Source organism: Carica papaya, chromosome 8 (genome assembly GCF_054855325.1).
Source record: "Carica papaya isolate Zhongbai chromosome 8, ASM5485532v1, whole genome shotgun sequence".
Taxonomy (NCBI): domain Eukaryota; kingdom Viridiplantae; phylum Streptophyta; class Magnoliopsida; order Brassicales; family Caricaceae; genus Carica; species Carica papaya.
The window spans coordinates 31,923,999-31,933,403 of NC_142316.1; the positions used below are offsets into that span (position 1 = coordinate 31,923,999).

Below are 9,405 nucleotides of genomic sequence, written 5' to 3' on the forward strand. Positions count from 1 at the left end.
TAAAATATCAGCCGCTGGAATCCTTTCTTTCTTCTTGTAAACCATCCACGTGATGAATCAAGTTTTCAACCTTGTTAATGGAGTGTAGATCTAATCACTTTTAATTATATAAAATTTGAGTCAGCTAGCTCTTTATTAGCTAATAACCATACAACTATTTCAAGATTTAAAATATGTGAATCCTTTTAATTTGATTGCATTCCACCAAACAAATAAAATAATAAGACTTATGTACTTATAAATCAAAAGTATTTGAATTAATATATAGTTTTAATTTTTTTTAAAAATATTTTTAATAATATTTATATACTGTTAGTTCGATTGTAAGTTTAATTTTAATTTTTGTAAATAATATCGTTAGCAGGATAATAGGCTTTAAAATAGGAGTAAGAGAGTAATGTTTTAATAGTAGAATTAATATATAACAAAAATATTAAATATGCACATGATATGTTATAATTTTTAAACAAATAAAATAATAAAATTTCATAAATATATGTTAATTAATTGCAAGTGTTTTTAACAAATATTCAAAAAATTTTAAAGCATTTGTGAGGTTTATGTTCTCTTAAATTTTTTTCTTTTTAAATAAAAAATTATTAGTATATAAAGACAGAGATGTCATTTTTTAATCAAATGGCTATTACTTTTGTTCTCTTTTATGTAGGCATAAATTCTAGTCAAACTATGCATTCATTAATTTTCAATCAGGTTGTTCATCTTCTGTATTTAACCTAATTAGAATTTTAAACGAAGTGTATCATTACATTGTTTAGCCATGTGTATGATCCATACTTTTCATCATCCTGCTTGTTGAGATATAAAAATGTCATGATTCATATTTAATATGTACGTAGTGATGGTCTGTCAGTAATTGATTTTTTTAAAAAATTTGAAGGTGTAAATATTGTCCAGATAAACTAATCTGATCTAATACCAGGATGTTTCTTATTTATGTATGTTACCTCTTGGATCAACTCACCACCGGCTATATAGTTTGTTCTTGAAGCTTCTTTATACGAATTGTATGTGTTTTTTGACGAAGTTAATTTGATCCTTAAAATATTACAAAACCTCCCTCTTTTATCAATCAGATTCGCCATGGATACCCAAAATCAAAACCAGAAGCTTCACTTTGTCTTGTTCCCCTTCATGGCTCAAGGCCACATGATCCCCATGATTGACCTGGCTAGACTCTTGGCTCAACTGGGTGCGAATATCACCATCATTACAACCCCTCTAAATGCTACAAGATTCGAACCAGTCATCTCCCGAGCTCTACAATCTCGTCTTAAAATCAATCTGGTCCAGCTCCCGTTTCCATGCGCAGAGGCAGGACTACCAGAAGGCCTCGAGAACTTGGACATGTTGGAGTCGAATAACTTATTTCCGAATTTGTTCAGAGCAATTGCTTTGCTGGAAGAACCCGTTCATGAATTGTTCGAGAAGCTAACACCGCCGCCTTGCTGCATCATATCTGATTTCCTGATTGGATATACCAGCGATATTGCCGACAAGTTCAGAGTACCAAGAATTGTGTTTCGTCCAGTGAGTTGCTTTTTTCTGATGTGTATGCACGATTTCCTCGTCAGCAAAATCCATGAAACCGTGAAATCTGAGTCGGAGTATTTTGTTCTGACAAACTTGCCTGATAAAGTGGAACTTACTAAAGCTCAGTTACCATTCTTCAAGGACGAGGACTTCATGGAGACGATGAAGAAAATAGGAGCAAAAGCAGCTGCAGCATATGGGGAGATTATAAATACTTTTGAAGAGCTAGAACCGGAGTATACCAGAGAATACAGAAAGGCACGAGGGGAAAAAATCTGGTGTGTTGGGCCTCTTTCGCTCTGTAACAATAATGAATTGGACAAGGCAGAAAGAGGGAAGAAAAGTACAGTCGACCCACACCAATGGTTGACATGGCTTGACGCTCAGGAACCAAGTTCTGTAATCTACGTTTGTCTAGGAAGCCTAAGTACTCTACCGCCTGAACAGATAATGGAACTGGGACTGGGTTTAGAGGCATCGAACAAGCCGTTCATTTGGGTCATAAGAGATTGGAATGGATTAGAAGAAGTAGAGAAATTGATTTCAGAAAATGGTTTCGAGGAGAGAATCAAAGGACGAGGTGTTTTGATAAAGGGCTGGGCTCCACAAGTAGTGATTTTGTCGCATTCCGCCATTGCAGGATTCTTAACTCACTGTGGATGGAATTCCACCATTGAAGGTATCAGTGCTGGCGTGCCGCTGATCACCTGGCCACTTTCCTCCGACCAGTTTTGCAATAGCAAACTGGCCGTGCAAGTTCTGAAAATTGGGATATGGGTTGGAGCAGAGAAAGCTCTGGTAATTGGAGAAGAAGAGAAATATGGGGTGTGTGTAAAGAAGGAAGTGATTAAAGATGTGATAGAGAAAGTGATAGATAGAGGTGAGGAAGGAGATGGAAGAAGACAACGAGCAAAGAAGCTTGCAGAAATGGCGAAGAGAAGTGTTGAAGAAGGAGGATCTTCTCACCTTAACATCATTATGTTTATTCAAGATATTATGCAGCAGCAAGCAAGTTGACGATGAAAAATTAATACTAACATAATTTTGAATAATTTATTCAGCATCACTTATCCATTCTTGAACAAAGAGTTGGAATGCTTGTTTAAGTCTTTTGGCCCTTCCTCGTAATAGGCTCGCTAGGCATCATAATGCTCTTCCCAAAGATCCAAATCCAATCAAATTACTTTGATCTTGTCTTAAAGTTTCTTCAATAGTCCAAACTATCCGTGCTCACATCACAATGCTTGAACTGGATTGACTCTCAGGTGCCAAGCTCTGTAGTGTATGTTTGTCTTAGAAGCCTCAGTAATGCACCAGCTGCACAATTAATTGAACTGGGGAATAAGGTTAGAGGAATCAAACAGGCCATTCATTTGGGTCATACGAGTCTTGAATGGAATTGATGAAATCGAGAAATGGGTTTCAGAGGATGGATTCGGAGAGAGGATCAAGTAAAGTGTTGAGCTCCATAAGTACTGATATTGCCACACCCGGCCATTGCAACATTCTTAATGCAGTGTGGTTGAAATTCAATCATAAAATTAAACTTTCAAATCAGGAAGATTCTTGTTGCATTTTATGTTTGGTTAACATAGTGATGTTAAAGTGAGAAGATACTCTGTCTTCAACAGCTTTCTCTGTCAATTTTTGCAAGTTCTCAAGCTCAGTTCTCTTCTTCCTCCTTCTGCACCTTTTATCCAATCACATTGTTGACAGCCTTTTTGATATCCAATACTTGTGCGTTAAAAATTCTGCAATTACAGAGTGAGACAATATCCAGTAGTTGTGGAGATCTACCCTTTTACCAAAAAATACGTCTCCGTTCAAACCTCTCCTCAAACCCAGCCTCTAAAATCCATTTCTCCGCTTCATCTAATCTATTCTAGCCCCAGTTCTTCAAAAGTATTTATAGTCGCTCTTCTTTAACTCTTAAAAATATTATCTGGGTTTTTTCTTTAGTTCAACTTTCTCAGTCAGGTTTGTTAAAAGAAAGTACCCTTGAATCCAATTTCACTGTGTCGAATCTTCGAGGCAAGTAAATGAAGCAGCGGGTACAAATGGACACCGAAGCCAGCCTGCACATCGCTGTCATGGATCAGTTAAAATCTGGCTGCATTAACAGGTCTTATGATAATGGCGTCGGCCACATCCAAATATCCCGTGGGATCATGTGGTCTTGAGCCATGAACAGAAACAAGACAAATTGAAATTTTCTTTTTATCATCTTGGGAATCCAAGAGTTTGAATGGATGAAAAAGCACACAGCTTTTTGGAAAACAAATTGATTCTCAACATATGGTATATATAGAATTCAATTATTTTGAGGCAGTATGGCCACAAACCCACCAGCAGTCTGGTCTTATTCAGTTATTTGTGGGAATCTTCTTTTCACATATGCCTTTATATATATATATGTACGTGTGTGTGTGTTACTGCAAAATGAAACGGGGAATTGAGTCAAATCTTGTGTTTAAACACTGGAAACAAGTACACGCATTGAAACATTATACTGCAGAAAGGAGTAAACACAGAAGAAATTAGAGTGAATGATCAGGACGGTTGGTGAACTAAATCTGATTTCTTGTTCTGAAAATCACCATTTTTTCTCTCCTGATATTTCACTGATGAACTACTACCATTATATATATATACACGTATCTAGTATGATCTTAGTGTATAACTAATGTGTTATATTAGTTATAAATATAACTAATGTTTTGAATGTTACAAACTCCCATGTCAGAAATAAATATTCAGAATTAGATCTATTCTGATGTTGTGTTCTAACTCTAATACTATTTATAAAGTCACAATCTTATTACTTGTATTGGTTATTAGTATTTTTAATTTTTAAGCAAATAAATATATACACTACTCTTTCCTATAACATTGCTTGCATGGTACGTAAATTATCAGCCGCATGAATCCTCTTTTTTCTTTTTGGAAAACCATTCACGTGATAAATAAAGTCTTCAACCCTCTTAATGGTGTGTATATATAATTAATTAATTTTAATTATATATAATTCGAGTCAACTAGCTCTTAATTGACTAGTAACCATGCAATTATTTGGAACACGTTAATCCTTTTAATTTTGTACAAACGTCAATACTTCATCATAGAGCAATGATTAGATTATATTCAACCAAAAAAATAAACTAATAGACTTATGTACATAGAGGTAGTTCGATGGTAGGTCCGAAATATTTAGATTAATATATAGTTTTAATTTTTGTAAATAATATTTGTATACTGTTAGTTGTAGTAATAGGTATTCACATATCTAAATTAATATATAACTTTGATTTTTATAAATAATATGATTAGTAGAATAATAAATTTTGAAATAAAAGTAAGAAAGTAATTTTTTTACCGTAAAATTAATATATGATAAAAAATTAAATATTTATCTAATATATTATTAATATTTAATTAAATAATTAATACTTTTATTTTTTTTTTACGAGAGTATGAATTTAAATTAAGTTATATATTTTTATTAAAAAATTATGTTATTATAAATATATATATCTATCCTTTTATTAGATCACATTATAGAACAAGATTTCTTGCATTTTAAGCCATGTATATGATTTTCATGTCTCATTATTTCGATTATGCCTCTCGCTGTTGAGATTGAAAAATTCTACGATATATACCTAACATGAGGTGATGATCTTTTAAAAAATTTATATGTAATTATAGGTGTAAATAAATATTTTTCAAAAAAATTAAGCTGATCCATATAAATCAAGATGTTTCTTCTGTACCTATGTTACCTCTTGCATCACCACTCACCACCGGCTATGTAGATATACATATTGTTTGTTCCTAAACCTTCGTTATATATATTATATATGTTTCTTGACGAAGTTAATTTGATCCTTAAATAGTCCAAAACCTCCCTTTTTTATCAATAAGACACGCCATGGATACCCAAGATCACAACCAGAAGCTTCACTTTGTCTTGTTCCCCTTCATGGCTCAAGGCCACATGATCCCCATGATTGACCTGGCTAGACTCTTAGCTCAACTGGGTGCATTCATCACCATCGTTACAACCCCTCTCAATGCTTCAAGATTAGAACCAGTCATCTCCCGAGCTGTAAGATCTTGTCTCAAAATCAATCTGGTCCAGCTCCCGTTTCCATGCGCAGAGGCAGGACTACCAGAAGGACTCGAGAACTTGGATACCTTGGAGTCAAATAACTTATTTCCGAATTTCTTCAGAGCAGTTGACTTGCTTGAAGAACCCGTTCATGAATTGTTCGAGAAGCTAACACCGCCACCTTGCTGCATCATATCTGATTTTCTAATTGGATATACCAGCGATATTGCCGACAAGTTCAGAGTACCAAGAATTGTGTTTCGTCCAGTGAGTTGCTTTTTTCTGATGTGCATGCACGATTTCCTCGTCAGCAAAATCCATGAAACCGTGAAATCTGAGTCGGAGTATTTTGTTCTGACAAACTTGCCTGATAAAGTGGAACTTACTAAAGCTCAGTTACCATTCTTCAAGGACGAGGACTTCATGGAGACGATGAAGAAAATAGGAGCAAAAGCAACTGCAGCATATGGGGAGATTATAAATACTTTTGAAGAGCTAGAACCGGAGTATACCAGAGAATACAGAAAGGCACGAGGGGAAAAAATCTGGTGCGTCGGGCCTCTTTCGCTCTGTAACAAGAATGAATTGGACAAGGCAGAAAGAGGGAAGAAAAGTACAGTCGACCCACACCAATGGTTGACATGGCTTGACGCTCAGGAACCAAGTTCTGTAATCTACGTTTGTCTAGGAAGCCTAAGTACTCTACCGCCTGAACAGATAATGGAACTGGGACTGGGTTTAGAGGCATCAAACAAGCCGTTCATTTGGGTCATAAGAGATTGGAATGGATTAGACGAAGTAGAGAAATTGATTTCAGAAAATGGTTTCGAGGAGAGAATCAAAGGACGAGGTGTTTTGATAAAGGGCTGGGCTCCACAGGTAGTGATTTTGTCGCATTCCGCCATTGCAGGATTCTTAACTCACTGTGGATGGAATTCCACCATTGAAGGTATCAGTGCCGGCGTGCCGCTGATCACCTGGCCACTTTCCTCCGACCAGTTTTGCAATAGCAAACTGGCCGTGCAAGTTCTGAAAATTGGGATATGGGTTGGAGCAGAGAAAGCTCTGGTAATTGGAGAAGAAGAGAAATATGGGGTGTGTGTAAAGAAGGAAGTGATTAAAGATGTGATAGAGAAAGTGATGGATAGAGGTGAGGAAGGAGATGGAAGAAGAGAACGAGCAAAGAAGCTTGCAGAAACGGCGAAGAGAAGTGTTGAAGAAGGAGGATCTTCTCAACTTAACATCATTATGTTTATTCAAGATATTATGCAGCAGCAAGCAAGTTGCTGATCAAGATTTATTTGTTTAATCTTAATTATTTTAATTATTTGTTTACGGGTCTGACCCCAAATCCACACCATTTTAATATTTGAGGAAAGAATCTATATTAGAACTTTGAACCTGACTACTGTAAGGAAGAAAAGTATGTTCTTAAAAAGTTACATCCCTATATACAATAATTTTTTTTATTTTTTATTTTTGCATTAGTATCAAACAATTTATACCCTTTTCATGAGAGAGGATACCCAAGAAACATACAATTTTTAATGAAGTATTTTGAACTGGACATAAGAATCATGAAACAAGAAGAAGAAAGGGAAGATTAGCAGTGATATGCTCTGATACTGCATTATTCTTGGAGATAAACTAAAGACAAGAAGTTGTTGATGATACAAATTATATAAGTGAAAAAATATATTGAAAAGAGAAAATATAAAATTCTACTAAATCAAAATGGGATACTAATACATAACAATACATGACTTAATGAAAATTGCCTATTAATTTCCTTCTTCGTAATCTATTATTTATTCTATTTAATTATTATGTAATCGCCTATTAATTTACTATTATTTTATTTTAATTTTTTTATAACTATCCATTTATAATTTTTTCATAACCGATAATTTATAATTTTATATAAAAAATAAATTGATTTTAACAATCTCCCGTTTTAATTTATTTTTTCTGACACGTTCAATTTTTGGTTATGTATGAGTTTTTCTTTAGTTAATGTTTTTGTAAAGATATCACCAATTTAGGTACCTAATTTTGTTGCTTCTCAGCTTTTTCAAAGCTTTGTGGCTCAACTAACAAGAAATTACATGACTCATAAATTTATGTTAGATTTTTTATCTGTCTTGAAGCTAATTCTAAAGTAGTCGACTATTCTCTAATATTTCTAGTAGAACTTGATTTTGAATTAAAAGTTGAACTTGAACTAGACTCACTTTGTTTTAGAGTGTTACCTTGATCATATGGCTCCATCATATGAATGATTGGCTGGCTTAATACAATAATAGTTGGTGATAACTATATTTTCTTAACCTTTTTTTTTTTTTCAATTCCAGGAAGTATTCTCAACATGACATCTTTGTTGATTATCAGTTTTTTCTTATCCAAATTGAACATCCTGTATCCTTTTGTACCATCAACTTAGCTAGTAAAAATACATCATTCACTTTTATGAACAAATTTTAATCTATTCTCAATTGGTACATTAGCATATATACACAATCGAAAATCTTCATATGACTAATTACTGGCTTGACACCGATTCATGCTTCAGTTAGAGTTCGATCCGGAACTGATTTTGTTGGATTCCTATTCAAGATGAAAATTGTTGTATTTACTACTTTCGCCCAAAAAGTGTGGGACATATTTTTCTCCTTCAGCATTGATCTAGTCATCTTGACAATTTATTGGATTCTTTCTCTTAGTGATACCATTTTGTTGAAAAGTATATGTTGTTATCAATTGTTTCTGAATACTGCGTTCTTCACACAAACGATCAAAATTTTTCGAGGTAAACTCATTGCCTCGATTACTTTGTAAAAATTTAATTTTACAATCGCTTTAATTTTTCATCATAACTTTCAATTTCTTGAATGCTTCAAAAGTTTGACTTTAACACCTATATCATTCTTGTATAGTCATCAACAAAAATTAGAAAGTATCAGCTTTGAGTTCCTGATGGTGTCTTCATCTTTCCACATATGTCGATGTTAACCAACTCAAGAGGTACACGTGTTTGCCAAGATCCGCCAGACAGACAAGATGCTCGATGCTGCTTGCCAAAGATGCATCAATCACATGTCCTCAAATTTATATTGATAAATGGTAGACTTTGAACCATATTTTTAACTCTTAGGAGCTTTAAAGCATTATAGTTGAAATAATGACACATTCTGTGCCATAAATCTAAACAATCTGTTATCTCAGTTTGTAATGTCATTTTTAATAATATTTGTATGTTGTTAGTTCGATTAATAGATATAATTTTTATTTTTGTAAATAATATAATTAGTGAGATAATAGACTTTAAAATTAGAGTAAATGAGTAATATTTTAATATTAGAAATAATATATAGTAAAAACATTAAATATTCATGTAATATGTTATAATTTAAACAAGTAAAAATAATAAAGTTTCACAAATATATGTTCATAATTTTTAAGAGAATTTGTGAGGGCTATGCTCTCTTGAGTTTTTTGCTCTTCTGAAAAAAAAATTTCTAATTGTCTTAATTCTGATTTTGTAGATAATATATTCGATTTATTTTCTGGGTCTCAATGAATATTGTTGGTGCCTTTCTTACACTACTTTTTAGGGAAATGTTTTGGTAGCAAATAAAGATAGAAATTTTATTCGTTTAGTATATTAATTTCTCTTATATAAGAATATGAACTTGAATCAGATTATGAACATATTTATTTTAAATTATACTGTACATATTTTATATTCT

At 33.3% G+C, this 9,405-nt stretch overlaps 2 pseudogenes; both read left to right on the top strand.

Annotated features, from left to right (window-relative positions):
- Positions 1–667: 667 nt before the first annotated feature.
- On the top strand, positions 668–4,319 carry LOC110822579 (UDP-glycosyltransferase 73C25 pseudogene; annotated as a pseudogene).
- An 876-nt stretch (positions 4,320–5,195) lies between these two features.
- Positions 5,196–7,133, top strand: LOC110822805 (UDP-glycosyltransferase 73C25 pseudogene; annotated as a pseudogene).
- Positions 7,134–9,405: the final 2,272 nt, after the last annotated feature.